We start from the raw sequence: 23897 nt of genomic DNA, 5'->3' as shown, positions 1-23897 counted from the left end.
CCAATACTTTGTTGACCCGCGATATAAAAAACGCTTTGTTCAAATACCCACTTAATCCATGACTAGAGATGGAGAGGGAGTAGGAGAAGGATAAAGAGGTTACAGGTGGCAGGAAAGAAAGATATATAAAAATGAAGTGATTAATAAGGAGTTAATGAAGGCACATTTTCCATGTCTAAGCCACAAAAATTTCGGTCTACACAAAGTCTGCCGGTATTTTCATTCGAATAAAATTATTGTTAAAGATGCGTCCCCTTCTTTTCGCAGTACCGCAACTCAGCGGAACAGACTCAGAAATGTATGTACGTTACTCCGCTTCAGCAGTGCTTCCATGAATCTTTGGTCTTGTTTTCAGTAGTCTCATGCACTTCTGCGATGTACGAGGAGTTAATGTAAAATAGGGTTATGCATAAACAGACCCTGAGCCTCATCGACGATGAGCCAGCAAAGTTTTATGCTGATAAATGTCCGGCAAACGCCGTTCTCACAGTCCAGTACCATAAATTCGGACTTCAGAAAAGCAGACTTTTACTTATACAGAATCAACTCCTGCACAGGCAATGTATGTCCTGCAGGTAATGTGTTTTCACATGACAGCAACCATCTTTTCAATTGCAATGTGGAACCATAGCCTATAACACCCATGTCTCGCTGGTTCAACCTTGCTTGACGGCAAGTTTCCCTAGACTTCCCTTAGAGGATATTGATGACAATTTGTGAGTGGTCGCATATTTTGGACGAGACAAAGCACTGTTGCAAGAACAAGAAGAAGGAGTTAATGTAATCAAGGACCTTCAGGAGCTGCTTTTCAAGTTTTTTTGGGTGCGGCTTGAATGTCTATCTCTCTCTAATGATGATCCCTTTTCATTATCCATGTAGCACAAGCTTATGGCGAATACTTTCGTCTGAAAGATGCTCGGGAACTGTCCGATCGATATAGAAATTCTGGCTGTGGGGTTGTTGTTGTTGTAGCGATAAGGACTGTGCGGTCGAGTATTCCTGCTCCGATGCTATCTGGTATCTGGCAGGAGGAAATTTTAGACACTGGAAATTTACCCTGTAGCTTTGTCTTTCTGCTCACTTATAAAAAAAGACCTGATCTCTGAGAGAGATGCGCTGATCAAAAGTTTAATTTCCCACTATATCTCATTGTCCATGTCTAAACTTCGAGGGACGTATTGTGGCCACAATAGCGCCAGGGGGTTGGCACAAGGGTGCGGAAAGGGCAGAAATACTATGCACGAGTATAACGATGGTCCCAAAATTAACGGAAGGGTTCTAGGCTGTTTTTTACTGTCTTGATGCAGAAATAAGTATATCCTAAAGCCTGCTAGAACACTGCTGTATCTCTCAGACGAAAATCGTGGTCGCGAAGAAAGCAGCAGAAATATTGGAGGAATTAGCTGCAGTTGAATCAATGTATATATTGATAGTAAGGCGGTGATCAAGGAAATAAGCGCACACAGTACTTCATCAAGAAGTATTCTGAAATGCAAAATCTATTGAAGAGACTTTCCACAGGCCGGACCATACACCTATACGGCGTTACCGGTCATAAAGTGATGGAATGTAACTAAAAAGCAGATGAGTTGGCAAAGGAGGATGGACCATTCCATGAATCGAAGGTAGAGGCCTCAACCCGTTTTCGAGAAATTGGAAGGAAAAGCGAAAACAAAGCGCGGGGATGCAAAATTTCTAAGAGCATGTGCAAATTCTGCAACGTTAGACTGACAAAGATGCTCATATTTTTAAAGAGAGAAGACTCAGGTACTGCACTCGCCAAGTTAATGCTAAAGCTACTAAAGGCGGTAGAGGTGCCAGATTTCGAGTCAGCAATTAAACTCGGTCCTAGACAACTTTTAGTATTCGCCAAGAGGACAGAGTTATTTTCTGGCGTTTCTCCGTTTGGTCATCAAACAAATTCTGGCAAGACTATGGACATATTCAGTATATGTGAGATCTTTATTGACCAGCCAATTCAGCCTAACCTATATATCATTGCAGAAAAATACTTAAGCTATTCTGTTGTGTAGTGGAGCTAAATTTTTACAAAATTATGCAAATATAAGATCTAACTATTTAAATTTTTCAATTCTATGCATTTCCCTCGGTTTCTTTATTTAAATTTTTTTTTCATTAATAAATAAGCCCGCCACCGTTAAGCAGCTTAACAAAATCTGTTCCACTGCTAATTTATTACGTGCTATCGAAACCCCAAAGTCATTATAGCAAATTGTACCAACAAATTTGCTAAAAGTTTTCAATATGCATAAACCATAAAATTGCTAGCGCCAAACAACATATTTACTCATCTATATATGTATTGCATATACATACATACACACACACGTTTATAGGTGCTTTGAGTAAATTGAAGTTTGGCATAATATTGAAAAGGATTTTCAACTCGTAAAATACAATCGCGTCAAATTAATCAAACGGCTGCTGCTGTGGGTGTGGCTGAACAAAGCGGTGAATATAACCTCAAGTCGTTACTTTGGTATGATGAAGTTGAAAACTTTTTTTTCTAATATCACCAAAAATTTACGAGCACACGTCAAGTTAAGTAACTTAGTTAGCTTCAAGGTGTCTTTTGTGCAACCGCATCTCTTCTCTAGAGTCGTTCACTTAACACCGACTCGTTTCATTTGCCTGGCTAAGATGCCAGTAAGAGTTTCTCACTCTACATCAATTTTAGAGTTTCAACTTCTGATGCGGCGTAAATGCTTTGATGTTGAAGCATGGTAAGTAGTTTGTCGTTTATTTGTTTCACTTTAAACTTGTCAATACTACTAAAAATCATCACCTAAGTATTTTAGTCTATTTTCAATTTTCTGTGTAAACAATCACAGTGACTTAAACTATGAACATTTTTCGTTCGTTTGTTTCATTAGCCATTGAGTGTGCTTGTAATTCTCAACTGGTTAGTGAAATATTCTACAGACATAAGTGTGTAAGGCGCGATAACCTCCGAAGAGATCTAAGGCCGAGCTTCTGTTCCAATTTGCGTCGTGCTCCTCTTGATTTTCCCTACAAATTGGCCGGACGGGACCTACATGTTTTATGCCGACTCCGAACGGCATCTGCAAGGCAGATGAGTTTTCACTGAGAGCTTTTCATGGCACAAATACACTCGGAGCGCTTGCCAAACACTGCCGAGGGGCGACCCCGCTTAGAATAATTTTCTTTTAATTGAAAAACCGTATTTCTAAAATTTTGATTTTGCTTTGCCCGGGGTTCGAACCCAGGGCATACGGTGTGGTAGGCGGAGCACGCTACCATCACACCACGGTGGCCGCCAAAGACATAGTTTAATTTTTTTATTTCAAAGAGGTGGTTTTTCAAAGCAAAACAAGGTGGCTCAACCCGCAACCAATACCTTGGAGCCCCTAGTGCTCGCCCCCAATGAACACAAGCAAGGTGTAACAGGTGCATAGCGACCTCTCTCTAAACCATAAAATAATATACAGTCCACTTAAATGACAAATAATATTGTAACGAATTTACTTCAAATCCTCTTATTTTCAACCTTCTTCTAAGTTCGAATCACTAAACTGTTGAATAAATAACTCCACTATTCAAAAATGCAAAATGGCCTTTATTAAAGTTCTTTTCAATAACACTACAATTGATTTTCAAAATAATACTGCTATTGCTCGCTAGATAGCGTCTTAAATCCAACTGATTCTCGCGCCTCTACTGGTGTCGCCTTTTATAGTGTTTGGTTTACTCGTTGAAATTTCTAGGCGGTTCTGTTCTAGAATCTACTAGTTGGTTATCTGCTATAAGTTTCTCAGCTATAACTACAGATGCACAATTTTTATAGCTTCTCTCACAGCTCATGCGCGTGTGTTTGTGAGCGACACTTCCACAATTATATTGCATATCTCAGATAAGATAAGCCTTGCTTCTCCGCTGCGTGTACGTACATATGTGTAGACATAATGATTGAATTATTGATGTGCACCAAGTCACTGCTTAGCATCGGCTAAGAGATGGCAGTACCCCTTAGTGTTGCTAATATTCGTAACAATATAATAACAAAAAAAAAAAAAAAACTATTCGCCCGCCGAATCACCAAAGCTTAGACAGTGATATCAATTGGGGTTATGAGCGCCAAGGTCGTGTAACCTCTTACCGAAAACAATTTTTGTATTTCGCTTTAACCACTCTTGGTATACTACTTTGTAAAATATTTTAATCCCCATATTTGCCTGTCTATAAAGAACGTAAATTGTGGGTTATACAACTTTTGCGCTCATAGTCTTAATTTGTGACCGAGCTTCGTTTGAACCGCTCACCAAGTTAGGTTAATTAAAACTGGTCAGAAAGGACCTCACATATACTGAATGTGCCCATTTTTGTTTCCGCAATTAATTTGACAATCAAATGAAAAGACGCCAATAAGCTCCCATGACTTAAGTCAGTTAAGTCCTCCTGCCAAATACTAAACATTTTCTGGGACTCAACTTAATTGCTACCTCGAGATGTGGCAGGGCCGCCTCGGAAAATGTTGTCAGCATGCATGTTTTGTACCATATAACAAGATATGTAAGACAAGTGATATGAAGAGCATGAATACTTTACTGTGAAGCTGCTCCAATGAGAAAATCAAAATATTAACGGAAGTCACACTGCGGATGTCTTATTTTTGTGTTTCTTTTATTAGTTTTTCCGTGTCTGGAATACAAATAGTAAATTTTGTATAAGCGAAGGTGTAACTATGGCATATAAATGAGCGGCCAGCGACGAGCTAGTTAGAATGCACTTGCATGCCTGATTGGCGCCCAACGTGGGGCCCGCTTCCAAGATTGTGGTATCTGAACCATTTCTTACAGTTGGGGGCCCGAACCCGAGACTGTGAGGTTTGCTGTTGAAACTCCGCTGGTTGTAAGAATTGGTGTTGAAGTTATTAAGCATATGCTTCTCGCGTGCAAAGTTATCCGCCTGGCTTAGTGGAAGCCAGAAGGCTACAAAGTCTGAAATGTTTCAATTTCTAAAGGACCAATGTCAGAATGAAGTGCTGCGTAAATAATAATGCATAATAGATCTAAATTGACAATGAAATTCTTAAAACCTTATTCGATTCGATATTATACTTTTGTACACGTGCTTAGTCTCAAAAAAAGATAAATTTATATGCAAATTTAATACAATTTATATAAAATTGATGGCAACGCACGCTTAGTATCAAGTTTAAGTTGGCAACATTTAAATAAATTTCAAAGCACTTTTATGTTACACGCTATTTGACTTTAGTTGCCACTTCTCCATCCATATGTTTAATATACTTCATACCAGTGGTGCACAACTCCAGCAGAGCAGAGCTTCGAGTACAAACGCCAAATTTTCTGTAGTAGTATGTGTGTTCAGAGGGAATGTTGAAAAACAATTTTAGCATAAACTTTACGCATGAAATATTTACTGCTTAGAGTACAAGCGAAAACTGATACGCTGTTTCTTATGCTAAATTTCTGCTGTGCTCACACGACATGTCGAATGAATTTCCGATGCTCTACGAAGCTCTTAAGGACATCTCTGCTCTATACGCTATACAGCGCTTGAAATTGCAAAAACGCGTTCGTCCGAACAATCAATGCTGTAATTCAAGTTAACTCCGACGAGTTGAGGTAGAATTTAGAAGCACATTTAAAAAATGTTAAGTAAATAAGAAACCCGGGAAAAAATATGTAAAAAAAAAAATAGCAAAGAAGAAGCAAAATTGCGCACAAAAATTAAAACGAAATGAAATGTAACTGTGACAAACGGCACTTGGCTTACAAGTTTCGCTCGCCCACACTCCATTCATTCATTTTATTGCGGCTTCTACTTATGCTTAATGTGTGCGCCATTTAGAAGTAGCAACTGTGACACGGCACTTAGCAATGGGTGGGCGCTGCATGGATGATGGTTGGCTTGATTGTTTGGTGGGTGGCAGAGGTAATGGGCGCACAATAATAATAAAAGTATAACGCCAAATAAAGAAAGAAAAAATGCTGCAAACGCGGCTTAAAAGTACAAAATTACATAAAAAAGTTAAAACGCTTCCGTTTAAAACAACCATAAATAATAAAAAAGCATTTGTAATGTTGTGTGTACAATAAGGACGTGTGGCAAGTATGGCAAGTGCAGGTAAGGTACACAAGTACTTGTGAATGCACTTGCCACTAATGCACTGCCGTTTGTGTTTATGCCAAATGTTTAGTTTTACCGCTAAAGTGCGGAGAAAAATGTATCCACAAGCTTAAGCAAATATAGCAAAGATTTCAGTTGGCAACACAGCCATACGACGTTGCACACACCTACGCACTCACACTCACACCTGTTAAAGATTTTTGTGCAATTTTTTCATTCATTGTGGTTAAGTGCTGCAACGCTTAAGAGCTCCTTTGTTCGTTTGCTGCTGCTCGTATATACATATGTAGGTATGTAGTGTGCGTGTGTGATTTTTTGTGTGTGTGTGTGCGAAGTATGAGTTGGTAAGCACTTTTTGGCTTGTCGCTTGGAAACAAAAACATAAAAAATTTTTTTTGTAGTATTACATCGTTCGCATATTTAATTTTTAATATCTTTCCGCTCCAAAGGGAAATGGGAACACGCTCACAAGTGATGCTTGATTTTGAAAAGATTTTCCTTTTACTTTTTTTCGCTATTTGACATGTCAAATGAAATGAAAGAAATGTAAAATATAATTGTTCGGTATTCCTAGAAACGCTATTACCGCTTTGTCATGTAGTTAGGGCTTCATATGAGTGAATATTATTTTGGACTCATTTTACACATGCATTTTGAATAAGTTTCTGGGAACATATTAAGGCTGATGGTACATATTTGGTTGCTTTGTAAGTATTTAATTTAGGTTTGATGCGCAGGTAAATTTTCCTGTAAATGGGACACAATATCTAGCAAAAAGTATTGGCATCATAGAAAGGTAGGCCAAATCGGCTTTGTTCCTTAGACCTTAAATCTTAAACATATCCCTCAAAATATGCTCAATCATCACTGGAAGTCTTCATATTTTCAAAAACAAACCAACGGCCTGAAGCTAGGCAAAATTTAAAACTCTTAAATTAGGACATATTTATATGTTACTTCTTCGGGGTCGCTGGAAAAAAGCGTAAGTTGAAGTGTTTGTAATGAATTTGTAGGAAATATATTTATTATGTAATAATTTACAAACACAAACTTAAAAGTTTGCGCAGTATTTTTCAGGAGCTGTAAAGATGCTTATTTGAGGTAAAAACAAATGGTTTCCTTTCGTTCTACGTGTTTTTAGGGAGCCTATAGATACAAGATATAAGAATTGATGCAGAAGCTTAATTTTCTGAAATTAATATAATTTTTTTGTTGAAGGCGATATCAACAATGTACGTTCATCAATTTGGGATAGCTTCAAGATTATAGGGAGAATGGCGCGATCTTTTCAGGGCTGTTTAAAGATTCTTTCAGGCATATTTAAAAATATTTTGGGGATTGCGTTCGGGATTTTGTCGGATCAGTTTTTTTGTTGTTTTCGGAATAATATCTCACGTTGGGAACTTTATTGTGACCATTTCGAGAATATAACCAGATATTTTCGGTACTACTTAGGTTCATTTCAGGACTATCTTTAGAAAAGTTCAGGATCAATACGGAGCTACTTCACGATTGACCAAGGCTCATTTCGTGACACCTTGTGTAAAATTTTAGAAAAAAATCGGGATTGTCATCATTTCGGATTGTCTGAAGATCATTTTGCTCTTTTCAAGACTATCTCCTGGTCATAGCTGGATCGGTCAGCCAAGTATTAGCGAAATTAGTTCCGCCATTTTTCTTTGATTGATTAAATTACAAAGGCAAAATATGGTCATCCCGACTTCGAAATATGTAGATATTCAAACACCCAAACTTTCACATTTATAATATACTAAAGTACTAATAATAATTATGTACGTACTTATTTGTGGCTCATATTTCATACAGATTTTGGTCTAAATAAATTTTGGAAAGGGAGTAAGCTTTCGTTATAATTTCGGGATCATTTCCAGATTATTTCGAGGCTCTCTGCGGATCATATCACGACCTCTTCCGACTTTTTTCGGTGTTATTGCTAAACCACTAAGGATCATTTTTGAGCCATTTCGTAGTAATTTTCGAACTATTTTTGGAAGCATGTCGGTATAAATTTGGGGTTAGAACTTGAGTACCGCTCCTTGGCTCTGTTCTACATAGTTTTAAGATTATTTCAGGATAATTTCGGAATCGTTTTGTGGCTATTTTATAATTATTTCAGAAAATCAGAACGCTTTTTTAGGTTATTCGTGAAAATTTCGAACAATTTCAAAACAGAAAAATATTTAGGAATCTTATCGGAAGCATTGCTTTATTGCATAATTTTGAGTTCATTTCGTATACATCTATGTGTCATTTCCGGTATATCTCCGACTATTTCACGATGTTTTCTGGACTAACTTTTTTCAGAATCATATTGAGGCTATATCGCTCATAAGGTCCAACGATTAAATTACTGACTTCTACCTGCCTCAGTTATCCACCCAAATTGATCAGTAAATACCATCCCCGATTCTGTATGAACACACAACATATGCACAAACATCCATTTTGACAATATCTGTTCATGTACCTACGAACTATAATTAAAGACAATCGAGAACAACCCATGAGAATGAAAAATGACACTGAAGATGGCGCAACGCCGAAGCCGGTTTGTCTTCAAACCAAATTTGACAAGTCACGATAATTTTTTTAAATTAATTTGAACATACCTTATGAAATGTTTATTAACTTTCTTCAACGCTTACACATAAATAAAAATAAATTATATATTACATGAATATTTTAACTGATAGTTGTTTTTAATCAATGCATACAAGCCTATGTGCCTCCAATCACGCCCACACTCGTTAATAATAAAATTGAATTAAATTGCAAAGGATGTTTTGGTATTCAAGCGTCAGTCAGTCGATGTTGAAAGGAATTAACTCGAATCAGCGTCGACAACTTAAATGACTAATGAATTAAAAACATTATACATATATTAAATATATGTATATGTACACATGTTGGTATGTATGTATCTTTTAACGGAAACGTGTTACTTAACATGCAATTAAATTGAACAACACAAACACCTCCCACAGCAAACGGCAGAAATACCAACGTCACTCCGCCGATAGAGCTAATGAGCATGCAAGCACAGGGGTGTGCCAAGGAATTCTTAATTGGAGGATGTTCAAAGCTTAGTAAACAATTAATAATTAAATATTAAGTGAGAAAAGGTACTTACTCGAATTTTATAAACTTTTACAAGATTTTAGGACGGGAGAGATTTCAGTAGGTACATAATGTGCTGTAACTCATTAGTAACCGAATTAAAAAAAAAACAAGTCAGGACGGGACTGTCGTCAGCTGTGCCGAAGACTTCATACCTTTCATGAATGGGGCTGAACAATAATCTTATCCCGTTCGTAATCTCCAAATAATCGGATGTATAAAATAAGAAATATATAGATGTACATACCTAAACGATTTTTAAGATAAATATAAAATAAAAAATGGCAAAAGACCACCTTATCTGAACGATTGGTTGTATGGGATATATACTATATATAGCTCCGATCAAAGTGATTTTTTTAGGAAATCTTTTATGAATTATTAGAATATATATCACCGAGTTTCACGTTTATACTTTTTAATTTGCGGCAGGAATGACCAAAATCGTCTTATATGAATGATTGGTTGTATGGGAGATATATGTTATAGTGGTCCGATCCTATCGGATCCGACAAATGTCTAATATAATACAAAAATACATCCTTGTGCCAAATTTCATTGAGATATCTCAAAATTTGAGGGACTAGTTTGCATTGCGCTACATAAAATTAGTTTGCATTCAAACAGACAGACGGACAGACGGACGAACTGACAGACGGACATGGCTATATCAACTCAGTTCGTCGCCCTGATCAATTCGGTATACTTAATGGTGAGTTTATCTTCTATATTTCTCAACGTTACAAACATCGGACCAACGTTAATATTACCATTTCATGTTCATGAAAGGTATAATTATGGTGTCACTTTAAAAAAATCAATTTTAATTGAAGTTTTAATTGAATTTTTCATATTAAAGCTTAAAATAATGCCACATACGCACCTTAAGTGCTGTAAATTTAGTGAGAAAAAACTATGGAATCATTTTTGAGAAATTTACTTTTTTTTAATAATCGATTTTTTTTAATTGCCACTGTTAATAATATTATTTATAGATATTATCGAGTAATTTTTCAAAAATCAGTTTTTGCTCTAAACAACTAGATTTTCAGTTTGATTCCCATTGTAAATATCGTTATGTGAAATAAATTCTGCAGAATTTGTAAAATAAAGTTATCGAGTCATAAAAATAAAACGATTTCGCTGGTTAAAGTATTAAAATTTTGAATCGATTCACACTAAAAATATTGTTACATTCTTTGAATTCTAAAGAATTTGTAAAAAGTCTATCGAGTCATATTTGCAAAATCGAACTTTTCGGTTAAAAAATTGAGTTTTTGTTTTCTTTGAAAAAAAAGTAAAATGAAATAATAATAATAATTGGGTAATTTTTGAAAAGTCGATTTTTCTGGTAAAGGAATTGACTATTGACTTTCCTTATGACTTCCTCTGCAAATTTATTACATACCTTGAATTCCGAAGAGTTTGCAAAAGAAAAAATATAGGCTAATTTTTGAAAACCCGGGGTTTCTAGTTGAAGAATCGTCTTTCCCTTCAAAATCACCTTCTAAATTTTGTTATTTCTGAAGAATATGTGAAAAAAATATCGAGTCATATTTGAAAAGTAATTTTTTTCTGGTTAAAAATTTAGTCTTTTCATTTTCACACCGCTAAAGTTGTTACATATCATGAATTATGAAGTACTTGTGAAAAAAACTTTCAAGATATTTTTATAAAGCCGAGTTTTCTAGTTAACTCATAATTTTTTCTTTCGCTTCACATTGACTTCTGAAGAATTTTCAAACTAAAGTAATCGAGTAGTTTTTTCAAAAAATGATTGAAAAATTATCGAGTTAATATTGAAAAGTAAATTTTTGTGGTTAAAAATATTCTAGCTATTTTGAAAATATCCGTTTTTTGGGTTGAAAATCCAAAATTGCGTTTGATTATACTTTTTAAATTTTTCTACTTAAACTTTTTTTTGCAAAATATTTTTATCTCTCTCAATAATTAAAAAAAAAATATTCACAAAAAAAAAAAAAACAAAAACACATACATAAAATATATAAAATATTGTACAGTTTTGATGCTGAGGGTTTACAAAAAAGTTTTGGTATTTTAAAAAAATCTACTTTTTCTTGGTTGAAAACTGAATTTTTGTATTGATTCGATTTTAAAAAAAAAAAAAAAATTAAATCGAATTCTGGTGTGACTCAGACGTCAAAAACTCTTACTTATCTTGAACTGGGCATAATTCATAAAAAAAGTTCTTGAGTCGTTTTGAAAAAAAAAAAAAAAAATTATTATTTGATTTATCCAACTATTGTCGAATTCCAATTTTTCGCTTTGGTATAAATCGAGTTTTTCAATTCATTTTGCAGTTAAAAAAAAATACGATTTTTTCGATTGTCACTCAACTAACTTCAAAAGTTGGATACATTTTTAGCCTCTTACCAAATTTAGCAAAGTTTGTTCCCGTTCCACCCCCTTCTACGCCTCTGTCTCGCAGCTAGTATTCCCGTATTTACATATTGCTGGTTGTATTTATTCATGTAGCGTTTGTTTCATTGCAATAAATTTCGCATACCACATCGTGAAATATTTACAATTTGCAATTGCGGCTATGATTAGATAGCGACGGGAGGTATTTCAAACTGAAGGCAATGAGGGTTAGTTGTGCGGTGGGGTTGGTGGCATTAAAATGTAATTTCAAAATACAGATGGCATCTGTAAACCTCAGACGATTTATTCTACTTGTTGGTGCACTCTATTTATTAATTTCGTTTCGTAAGCTTTATTTATGTTTACACATTGTGTAAATTAGTGGTTGTGTTTACCTAAATTTGTTTGGGAACCAGCTAGCAACAACATCAGCACTGAAATCCAGCGAAGAATCAATCTTGCCAATAAATGCTACTTTGGACTAGGTAGGCAATTGAAAAGTAAAGCCCTCTCTCGGTGAACGAAAATCATACTCTACAAGTCACTTATCGTACCCGTGTTGCTATATGGGGCAGAAGCATGGACCATGACAACAGCAGATGAAGCGGCTTTGGGAGTGTTCGAGAGAAAAGTTCTTCGAAAGATTTATGGACCTCTACGCGTTGGCGATGGCGATTACCGAAGAAGATTTAATGATGAGCTGTACGAGCTATACGTAGATATCAACATAGTCCAGCGAATTAAAACGCAGCGGCTGCGCTGGTTAGGCCATGTTATGCGAATGAAAGATGATGCTCCCGCCAAGAAAGTGTTTCTATCGGAACCCGCCTATGGAAGCAGAGGTAGAGGGCGGCCCCCACTCCGTTGGAAGGACCAGGTGGAAAACGACTTAAACTCCCTTGGTGTGGCCAATTGGCGCCGCTTGGCGGAGCGAAGGAGCGACTGGCGCGCCTTGTTGGACGGCAATAACCGTTTAGACGGTTAAGCGCCAATTAAGTAAGTAAGTAAGTAAGTTTACCTAAATATGTCGGAGTAATATGGGTTTAATTTTGTGACTGACGAAACGGCAAAGATATATCATCTTTAGTGTATAGGAAAATTAATTTGTCGAACAATACACATATCCCATTGCTTGACTACGTTTGTGGGCTTAGTTACCAGTATAAATAGGGGTTTTTGAAATCGAAACAGGTGCTGGTCGTAACACTTATTTGACTGAACTCCAAGCTAGGCAAGTATCATTCAAGTCGACGATTAAGCGGTTAAAAATATACTTAGTAACACGAAGCAGTTGGAGTGTTTCGCATATCTCCAAAAAAATATATTATTCGATTACATCTTATAGGATCGTCTGCAACTTTAAGGGGATGCCATGTACAGGAGCCAGTCTCAGTGTTACTTTGTTTACAATGACCCCAGACTGTTGACTCAAAACACCTTTTGCAGAACAGCCAAAAAGGTTGAATGACATAAATACGTAAAATAGAACGTCAACAAGCAGGCTTACGAATTCTTAAAGGCTCGGGCTGCGATAGAAAATTCTTCGTGCCATACAAAAATATAAAAACAAAATGTGTAAGAAGCTTATACTACTAATGCAGCGCAGAATGTCCTCGCCTTCAATGGAACCTAATAAAATAATTGGTCTTGTACGTTTTTGCATTTGCAAGGAACGGGTTCAATACTTTCTATCTCATCTTCGTACCTACAGATGCGAGCAATTTGCCGGCATTTCTATTCACGCATAATTTACTTCCCTCAGGCAGTCAGTTCTAGCAGTTCATACCCAAACAGTGGGTTTAGCGAGAGCCAATTAATGCTTAGATTATCATTGATACGAATGCTGAGCACCTAAAATGTGGGTACCAGTGTTTTGAAAGGATGCGCCAAGTCTATACCAGCACCACATATTATAAGAAAAATTAATATTTCTGAGCTTTTGACCTTTTTAAGTTAGTAGTCGGTGGTGCAGTTTCCATGTTCCCAATGTATTACAGCACAGCGCGAGTATCCGTTTTCGAATTTTTACTCGACTGTACCTCTACTCAAATTGGCTTTAGAATGTGGGTATAGGGTATAAATATTAACCCATCCGTACCTCACCGAAATTCTCATGGAGAAATTCTTGTCCAGAGCGAGAGTCCGAATTGTGTAGTTGACTTAGGGATAGTAACTAGAATACGAACATATGCAAAGAGTTGGCTTCATTTCACCAGACCTTCACCAACGTGAATACAGTTTGAGTACCTTGCGTGAAGTTTGAAGATGTTTGTCATTGGCTATTAAAGCTATAACACCTGCGAAACCAATGATTTGTTAACCAGTCCGTTCAAATGCGAAAGAAATTTTTCGATCCTTAAATATATAGAAACGCGTTGATCAATGAACTGGCTTGTCTTTTGATGTTGCAAGTGCGGGCGATATTTCTTCCCCATTTCAGTCTTACCAAAAGCCACTTCCGTCAGCCCATGCCATGGTAAGCGCCCTAATTTCCGAGGCAGCGCGACATTTCTCATCGTACCAGTTATTTTTCCAGCATCACTGGAAACCTGTGGTGTCCACCGTGTCGGTACGTAGCGAGTAAAAAATTCCTCTGTTCGTTCACATTGTGAAGACAAGTATTGCGCCCAGTGCGCAGATCGGACAGTCTGGTGTAGTAATCATTACATTTCTGTTTAGTGATGAGTTTCTAAATGACAAACTTTTATTAGTCTACCAATTTAATTCTACGACACACAGTAAAGCCATTTCAAAGAGTGTATTTTGTTCAGTCCTTTCCTTCTGTCTTGGCTCCTTTGCTCTCTAATTTTTTCCATTTTCTCACTTGCTATATCCTTATGTATTTCTCTCTTTGCTTTTCCCGAGTTTTCCCTTTTCCTCGGCCTTTCTTTCCTCCCATTCTTTTACTTTTCTTTCCCTCTCAGTCTCTCACTGCCTCTTCATCAGTCTAACGGCAAAAGCACCATAAATTCAATTTTCGGAAAGGCCCGATTCTTGGTCCAATTCCCGGTAAAAAAATTTTCTTTTCTCACTATTGCTCTTCTCGCTTCCACGATTCTACAAATTTCTCTCCCATTACCCCTTCATCTTTCTTTTATGTCCTACTTATACTCCTTATCCCTTCCCCCCACTCTATCTTCATGACTCTATGACCTTTCTCTCACTTTTGGCTGTTCCCTTCATTCCCCTTCCAGTCCTTATCACTCCAATATTGCTCCTTTTTCTTTCTTTTTTGTTTTCAGAGTCGACAACAGTTTTAAACGAGATTTATATACCCCAGCGGGCTAGAGGATCTTAGAATATACCCGCGTTAGGTATGCCTGGCATATGAAGCGATTAATATACCAAATGGATTCAAAGGGTTGTGTAGCGCAACCTCTTAAGGGGTTTCCAGCGCAATATAGAGCTTTTAAAACCCAATTGTCAACCTCACCTACCCGTGGCGAATCCTGTTTCATTAACAGCCGAGGCTCTGGCGACCCCGATCTCCTCATGGAACTAGTGGGTGGGGAAGGTAGGATGGCCTAGAAGGTTTAATGTGGTCATATAAATCATTCCCGAGATGGTCGGGCTAGTACCTTAATGGTGCTTTGTTACCGGAACGTACCGAACCTATATCCGGCAAAGGACCATCAACATCGATAATACTCCCCAAAGCCTTCGGGTAGTGTCTTTATCGCTAATACAACAACAACAACAACACGAGATTTATATAAAATAGATATATAGCAATCAAATAATTTCATTTGTTGTAAATAATTGTCAATCGATATGCGCTGTAACGGACTTATATGTATATATTTAGAGAAATGTGTCTAAAACTTTTATAAGTTGAGTTAGAATGAAAACCAAAGTCCTACACTCAGAGAAAAATGCCGTTCTAAAATCCAGCACCACCGGACTCAATTCAAGCTTTTCATGTTCTTACTTTTTTGTTCTTGAAAAACGAACCAACTGTTCTTAAAACAACAACCTTGTTCTTGAACTGACACCAAAATTCTTGAAAAGAGAAAGGCTGGTCTTAAATATGAACAAATGTTCTATTAAAGAGAACGAATGTTCTTAAATTAAGTTCAAAAAAAAAGAAACGGTATAATTCGTGTGCACTACAATGTTAAATACAACATTTGGCGCAAGCTATCAAGCAGTTGTAGTGACCCAGCGGCTATGTTGTTGCGGTTGCGATCGTGTGGCGCGAGTTCGATCGCCGTCAAACTCTGAAGCTTTTTAAAACAATTTTTTTTATATTCTACTTCTTTAACTCTTATTTTTCGTTCAGTTCCATTCAGGTAATTCTCAAACTTGTTATGAAATGTTTTAAATATATATTCAGATTGCATCATCAAATAAGAAAGATTTCTCTTATCGAGGAATCTATGAAAAAATGCATATTATGCGTTTTTTTCAAACCTTCTTAGCATTTAATAATAGTTTTTTGTTGTTAATATTTCTTGTTAATAAAAAAAAAATTATTTATTAATAAAAAATAAATAAATAAATGGGTAATAATTAAAAAATTACCTTCCTCCCAACAATGGTCAAGCACAAACCGTTTTTAAATTGAGACCGAAAACTGTTAAATCAACCACAAATCGTTCTCGAAGCACGAGAACGAAAAATCTTAAATCATGCCCGAGTAGTGTTTGAAATGAGCACAGAAAGTTCACACATCAATACCAAAGTGGTCATAAAATACGTACGGTGTGCTTGGAAAAACTGTTCTTAAAACAAGCCCATCGGTCACGAGTTAAGAAAAAACGTACTTAACAGACTTTTGTCAACGAATGTTCTTAATTTTGAACTTATTTCCTTCGTTTTAGAATGATTTTTTCTCTGAGTGTAATCATCTGAAAATTGTTAAAACGAACCCTATGAATTGCCTCCAATGTCGTATTTAACAAAATTGTTTATTTACTATATGTATTTATGCGATTTATTTGTTGTGTTTAACGGTATGCGGTATAGCAACAATATTGTTCTGTAAAAAATTAATAAAAATTTCGTTATTTATTGTACGTTGATTTATGTTGTCACTACGGCATTCATTACAATTTCAATATATCCCAAAACGAATGCCACCCATCCACCTGTAATTGCCACACACATACCCATGCCGGCACAGTTGAGCACAAAAAAAAAAAAAGCAACAAAAAATCACCTGCACAAATGCTGTCAATATGGTAATTTCGAAATTTCTCATAGCCAATTGTGCCTCACCCAAACCAACCCAAACCACAAAATAAAAAAAAAAAAACAAGTAAGGACGGAACTGTCTTCGGCTGTGCCGAAGACTTCATACCTTTCATGAATGGGGCTGAACAATAATAAGAAATATATAGTGGACAGATGTACATACCTAAACGATTTTTAAGATAAATATAAAATAAAAATGGCAAAAAACCCCTTTATGTGAGCGATCGGTTGTATGGGATATATATTATATATAGCTCCGATGGAAATGATTTTTTCAGAAAATCTTCTATGATATATTAGAATAAATATCACCAAGTTCCACGTTTTTATATTTGAAACTAAGGGAGAAATGGCCAAAAATCTTTCTATCTGAACGATCGGTTGTATGGGATAGGTATATACTATATACATATAGCTCCGATCAAAGTGATTTTTTTCAGGAAATCTTCTATGATATATTAAAATAAATATCAACAAGTTTAACGTTTTTATATTGGGAATTAAGGGAGAAATGGCTAAAATCTTTCTATCTGAAAGATCGGTTGTATGGGATATATATTATATATAGCTCCGATCGAAAACATTTTTACAGAAAATCTTCTATGATATATTAGAATAAATATCGTCAAGTTTCATGTTTTTATATTTGAAACTAAGGGAGAAATGGACAAAAATCTTTCTATCTGAACGATCGGTTGTATGGGATATATACTATAGATAGCTCCGATCAAAGTGATTTTTTCAGGATATCTTCTATGATACATTAGAATATATATCACCGTGTTTCACGTTTATAATTTCTAAATTGCGGCAGGAATGACCAAAATCGTCTTATCTGATCGATTGGTTGTATGGGAGATATATGTTATAGTGGCTCGATCCTATCGGATCCGAAAAATGTCTAATATAATGCAAAAATACATCCTTGAGCCAAATTTCATTGAGATATCTCAAAATTTGAGCGACTAGTTTGCGTTCAAACAGACAGGCGGACGGACAGACGGGCATGGCTATATCAACTCAGTTCGTCTGCCTGATCAATTCGGTGTACTTAATGGTGAGTCTATCTTCTATATTTCTCAACGTTACAAACATCGGACCAAAGTTAATATACCATTTAATGTTCATGAAAGGAATAAAAAATATGGCAATCAATGCGCCAAGCCTTTGTGGTGTACAAAGCGTTTTGTGGTGGTGTTGGAGGCGCGGTTGGCGTTATATGATAGGCAACAATTGGGCAAGTGGCAAGTGTTGAAAATTAAATTTTTCACTTCTTACTTTTGCAATAAACGGCGTTAGTATGCGCAATGTTTGTTGTTGTTTAATTTTTTTTTGCTGTCCATTCAATTTTAATGTGCGTTGTGTTTATTTAACTTTTGTTGACATTTATTATTGTTGTTGCTGTTGTTACTATTTTGATTCGTTGCGCTGATTTAAAATTCCGCACCACCTTTTCAATTTCAATATCTTCCTATTTGGCGCCGTGCATTTTTGTATGTCGGGCACGTAGTTGCATCCTGTCCCCCTCGCCGTCATATCCGCTTACAACCATCAGCTGCGCATACTTGTGCAGTTACAATACGTTGGCTCTTTGCGCTCGAGTTGACGCGAACATATCAAGAATTGGAAAACTGAAAACCTGTGTGCTCTGCATTGAAAACTTGAAAAAAAAAGCGAAAGAAAAAATGCAAAACTCATAAGAATACTCAATCGAACTGCAATGTTTTGCAATATAAAAGTGAAGAGCAGCGCTTCGTGTGAATACTCAATTCATATGAGTAGACGGAAAATGAATGAAGAATCGTGCGTCTTTGGTGCAAGCTATTGGGGGTGTGAAGTGGAGAAATATATACGTGAACATATTGAAAGCAGCTTGAGTTGTTAGCATTTATATAAAGCAATTTATTTTTATTTGGTAATTGACTTTTCATTTCAGTTTGGGATTTAACGCTCATATCATCTTTTACACGAATGAATTTTATTGTCTTCAAAAAAAGGGGGGCATATAAGATTATCTTCCAACAACAACAGAACCTTTCAGTACGGCATGCTACTTTTTGCACGTTTTTATTTTAGGCGTACCTGAAGCTAATTTGCCTAAAAGAACTCCGAATTTTAATGAAGCGTTCTCCCAGAAAATTAAGTTATTTCCAGAAAGTAAGCTTCTCTTCTTCTACCTGCCAGTGAAAATTTCAACATACACTGGGTTGAAATGCTGTCTCTTTGGATCCTTCCCAGTGTGCAAAAAACTCGAAACACCTCCCGCAAAAGTAAAGAATCACAATTCGACTCGTCCAGTCCATTGCTGTCTTTACACTTGATAGTTGGATGGCTTGAGCATCCGTGTTACCCGAAAGCCACTTGGCTGTTGGACAACATGACTTTAAGTACTAATCTAGATATTTGCTAGCAGAAATACATTACGACATTGAAGGGAGAGCGGAAGTTTAGCAGTGCAAATTTGGCTTCGTTTAAAGCACCTACCGACTCTTCTTAAATCGTGCAGCGAAATTTTTTGTGAGTATTTGAGAACGCACGGTTTCGAAATTTTTTTCTAATGTGGGATGACCAATGATCGACAATATTTAGGCATACTAAATCGTGAGTACCCTAGCAAGTGAGGCCAGCGCGGATCACAAAAAACAATGGTGAGCAACAGCTACCGGAAAAATCAAAAGCGACAATGTCAGTATAACGGAGGTTTACTGATATTTTGTGTTATGGATACCCAAAAATTGTAATTGATTGTCATGCGAGAACTTATATTAAAGTACTGGCTCATTTGCTGGACATCTCTGGTTCCATATTTATTGGCTGGGACTTGGCAAATCGATCCGTAGGTTGAGGGCAATTGCATCTTAAACAAACCACAGTAACCTATGCTTCTCACGTAGCAGAGCACTTCCAGGCCTGAAAAAAGGGCCTGCAGTCCAAAGTAAAAGAAGCTCCTCCTCTACTAAACGGGGCGATCTTAATATGACTTACGCGAATAGAGCATTCCGAAGAGCCGAAAACTCCTGTCGGCTTAAAAAGGTACTGAATTCTTTAATATTGCCCGATACATAGTATGTGTCGGCCTTGGAGCGGTTTATATGTAGTCGTCATTGTGTAGGACTGTACGTAGGGTATTCTTCACCATTCATACATACCAGCCCATCGCCGAAGCTATAGGCGAGGGCCCCTCTAGTCACAAAGACGACATATTTTAGTTCACTTGCGCGGGCGATGCGTATTTAGCACTTCGTTGAATTGACATCAGCTGTGATAATATTTGTCACTAAGTTACATTCATACGGCGACGGATGAGATGAAAATACCCCGGTTTGCTTATCAGCAATGATCAAAGAACTGGCTAGCTTAAAGTGTTTTCGAAATCGAAGTTAAGCGTACTCCTACTAATTGTTTTTGAACCATATGCCGAGAAAGGCTTCCCCTTGATCTTCGATGTATGCGAGCAATTTTGTTGTACAAATTTTCTATACTGCGCCTAAAAATCGGCAATCGATAGTTTCAACAAAATAAGTTACATACTTTTAGCCCAAACTTGTTTGTGGCATACAACTTGTTGAGCGTCTGCGCGTTTTGGTTTTTGCTATCGATTTTGTTTACAGGCTTCTAAATTATTGTAAGCAACCGCCTACAATTCGCGGGATCATGTATTCTTCCGATATGTTTATTTAATAGTTTATAAATATACTTTTCCTAAAAGTATGCAATATTTATTTACCGCGATTGTAATGACTTCTCTCACCATCACAAAGTAAAAATTTTGTTACATAATTTACATAATTTAAACGTATTTACATAAATAAAAGGTATAACTGTAAAATGAATTAAAAAACGACAAAAACAACAACGATCTTCAAAAGAATAACGAGTAAAGCGTCACATCAGCTAAGAATATATGAAGAAACTGAAAGTAAAATTGAAAAAAAAAACTTAAAGTAATTTACATGAATAGAGAAAACAAGCAACAAAAACACAAAAGTGAAAGAAAACTGAAAGTCAAAAGCGAAATTTCATCTGCGTAAGTTTGTGAGAATGTGTAAGACTTGTCAAATTTACATTGCAAATTTTAAAGCATACAAATAGGCTGCCAACACAATTTTCCCAACCAAAATATGTAAATATAAATGTAAGTGATGATTTAGTGACGTTGGCAGGAATTTGCGCTTGGCAACAGTCTAATATTTTAGACCATACATTCGTATATATGTATGTACTTACTTATGCAATGTTTACACTGTAAATAATTTGATAAGTACTATATGCATAAGAGATTCATCGCAGCGAAGCGAAATGTTTTTGGGCGCGCAACAACAACAACCGCGTTCAATCTCTATATGTCGCTTTTGCTCTAGAAAACATAACGTAACTTTGACAGATGTATCAAATATTTGGTAGTTTCAAACAAAAAAGGCGAAATCAAACTCGAAAATATTTGAATTTCTGTGTATTCCTTTGCTTGTTCGAGGTAAAGAAAAATGGCATTTTTCTAAATAAAAAGCATATAAGAAACATATTTCTGACTTGACCTATCCAAAACGACTGCTTCTAGAGATTAGTCTCTTACTTTTTTCGCAGTTCATATGAGCGTATATGTGAATTTAAACTATATTGCCAAAAAATATATGTAAAGCATATGAATATGTATGCATATGTGCAAATGTAAGTGGAAGCTTAAAAAAGTATATTTTCTATGACAAAAACACAAAAAGCTAAGCTAAAGCTAAAACTGTGCTAAATGAAGAATTGTTGAAAAATAAATGAAAACAAAATTTAGCTGCAACGAGGGGACTTACAGCAACATGCACATACGTACATACATGTACTACGTATATGTATGTATGAATATATATTAGACATTTGTTATATGTGACTCTTCATCATAATTGTTGGTATCTATGTACATATTTTCTTATGCAAATAATACTTCTAAAACACACATTCACACATGCATCTGAGTTGACAGTTTCTTTTTGAGCTGAAAAATCTTAATTTTTTCTGAATTAAGAAAAGCTTTGCACGGGCGCTGATGTGTGTGTGTGTGCGTTTACACACAAGTAGAAAGTCGGTGTTATTGATGTTGCATACTTTTAGGCGTTACAAAAGTTTTCTTACACTTGGCTTAATGTATGCGCATATATTTACACAAACACATGTACAAACCTTGCTTATATGATTTTCTATGGCTTTGCTATTATGCCTGATGATGGCAAGTGCTGTATTGTTATTTTGACTTATTACTAGATTGTGTGAGTCGAAAATGTGACAACAAAAACACAAAAATTATATACATAAATTTGTTGGTATGTGCAATTTATGATTGGGCGTGACGTTGTAATAAACTTATATACCTTTGACATTTCCGCAACACGAAATAAACGTGCTTACAAATTTGTGGATTTAAATGGTGGTGGGGGGGACCTTAGGTACAATAAGAAAATTGCTAAAAAATGTTAGACATTTCAAGTTGCTTGATTTTTTAATGGCAAAATTGTATTTTGATTTATATCATAAAATTCTAATAATTTTATGTGAATGGCTTTATAACGAAATCTTTTATTCATTTTTGCACCTTTAAATGTTAATTTTCCACATTATGGAATAAGCCCTTGTGCTTTGAATAAGCCCTTGTGCTTTGAAAAGGTAGAGATGCAAGAAGAATTTGAGCCCTGTACGTACATACACATGTATTTCTAAAGTGAATTGTTGCACATACTATTAACGTGTCGCTTTATAGGTCTTGATCACAGATTACGAACGTAATAGAATTTTTATTAATATCGGCTTTGTCCCGAGACTCGATAAGAAGCCGACAACTTGTCGATAACACACCGATAACTCCTTTTTAACTAACCGGGAAGTCGTCGCTAACAAATCGATAACACGCCAATAGTTGATCGATAACAATTTGGCAATACTCCTAAAACAAATCGAAAATATCTCCATTGAAAATCGATATTACTTCGTTAACAAATAGATAATTTTTAGATGAACAATCGATAACAAACCGATAGTTGATCGTTAAAAACATAAGCTACCTTTCACTTATCATGGTTGGTTGGTTGATGTGCTGCCCGGCTATGTAGCCGGGCCCAAGTAGTGCTCTAGGCACCATTTTGATGTATTTTCTCCTGGAACCAATTATATTTTTGGCTCATGTACCCTGCGTATTGTTTGACCCAATCCTTTTGGGTCAAACAATATGCCTACTGATGTCCTTGATGCGGCAGTTTCACACTGCCCTTAAGTCCGACAACACATATTCACTTAGCATGCTGCACACAACTTGCAACATTACGCTTACACTTCAGCTTAATTTACGCTCACATTTTGGACTTCCCAATACCGAGAGTAAAGATGTCTACACAGTAATATCATTAGCATCACTATGCTGTTAGTAAATAATCACAACCACAAAAACAGCAAGCAGCCACTCTTATGTACATGTGCATACTAAAGCAAGCAACACTTAAGTACAAAGAAGGCGACGAAGTATATCTCACATACACATATGTAGTCATCAGTTAGGAGAAGAAATTGTTACTCACACATACATGTATATAGCTAAGTAACCAGGTATGATATACAATTGTTTTAGAAGGTGAAATGTCTAGACCTTAGGAGAAATATGCCAACGAGGCAGCAGAGAGTATAAAAGCAGCGCAAGCTGAGGAATAATCAATCAGTTTGATTTAAAGACGCTATTAGTTGTGAAGTGAAGTATAATTGTACTACTCCCAAAGTAGTCTAAATAAAGACACTTTTGCAATACTGATTATTGGAGTTATTTATACGTCATTTAAGCGATTCGAACGTTAGCAGAAGGTGCAAAATAATCGGAATCCCAAAAATTTCATTTCATCTTTCAGGTAAACCTCATCAAATGAATACGGTCGGTGCTGTAAATTCGTTTACAAGCTCCGGTGCACGAGACTAGTTACCTCGCTTCAGTTGCTTTCTGTGCACTTCCTGAGTTTCTCAGATCAGCTGATACTGCGTCTACAGGTGCTTCCTATTCTCCCAACGTTAGCTCTCTACTTGAA

This window comes from Eurosta solidaginis, chromosome 5 (genome assembly GCF_040869045.1).
Source record: "Eurosta solidaginis isolate ZX-2024a chromosome 5, ASM4086904v1, whole genome shotgun sequence".
Taxonomy (NCBI): Eukaryota; Metazoa; Arthropoda; class Insecta; order Diptera; family Tephritidae; genus Eurosta; species Eurosta solidaginis.
Note: the sequence above shows the minus strand (reverse complement) of the source record.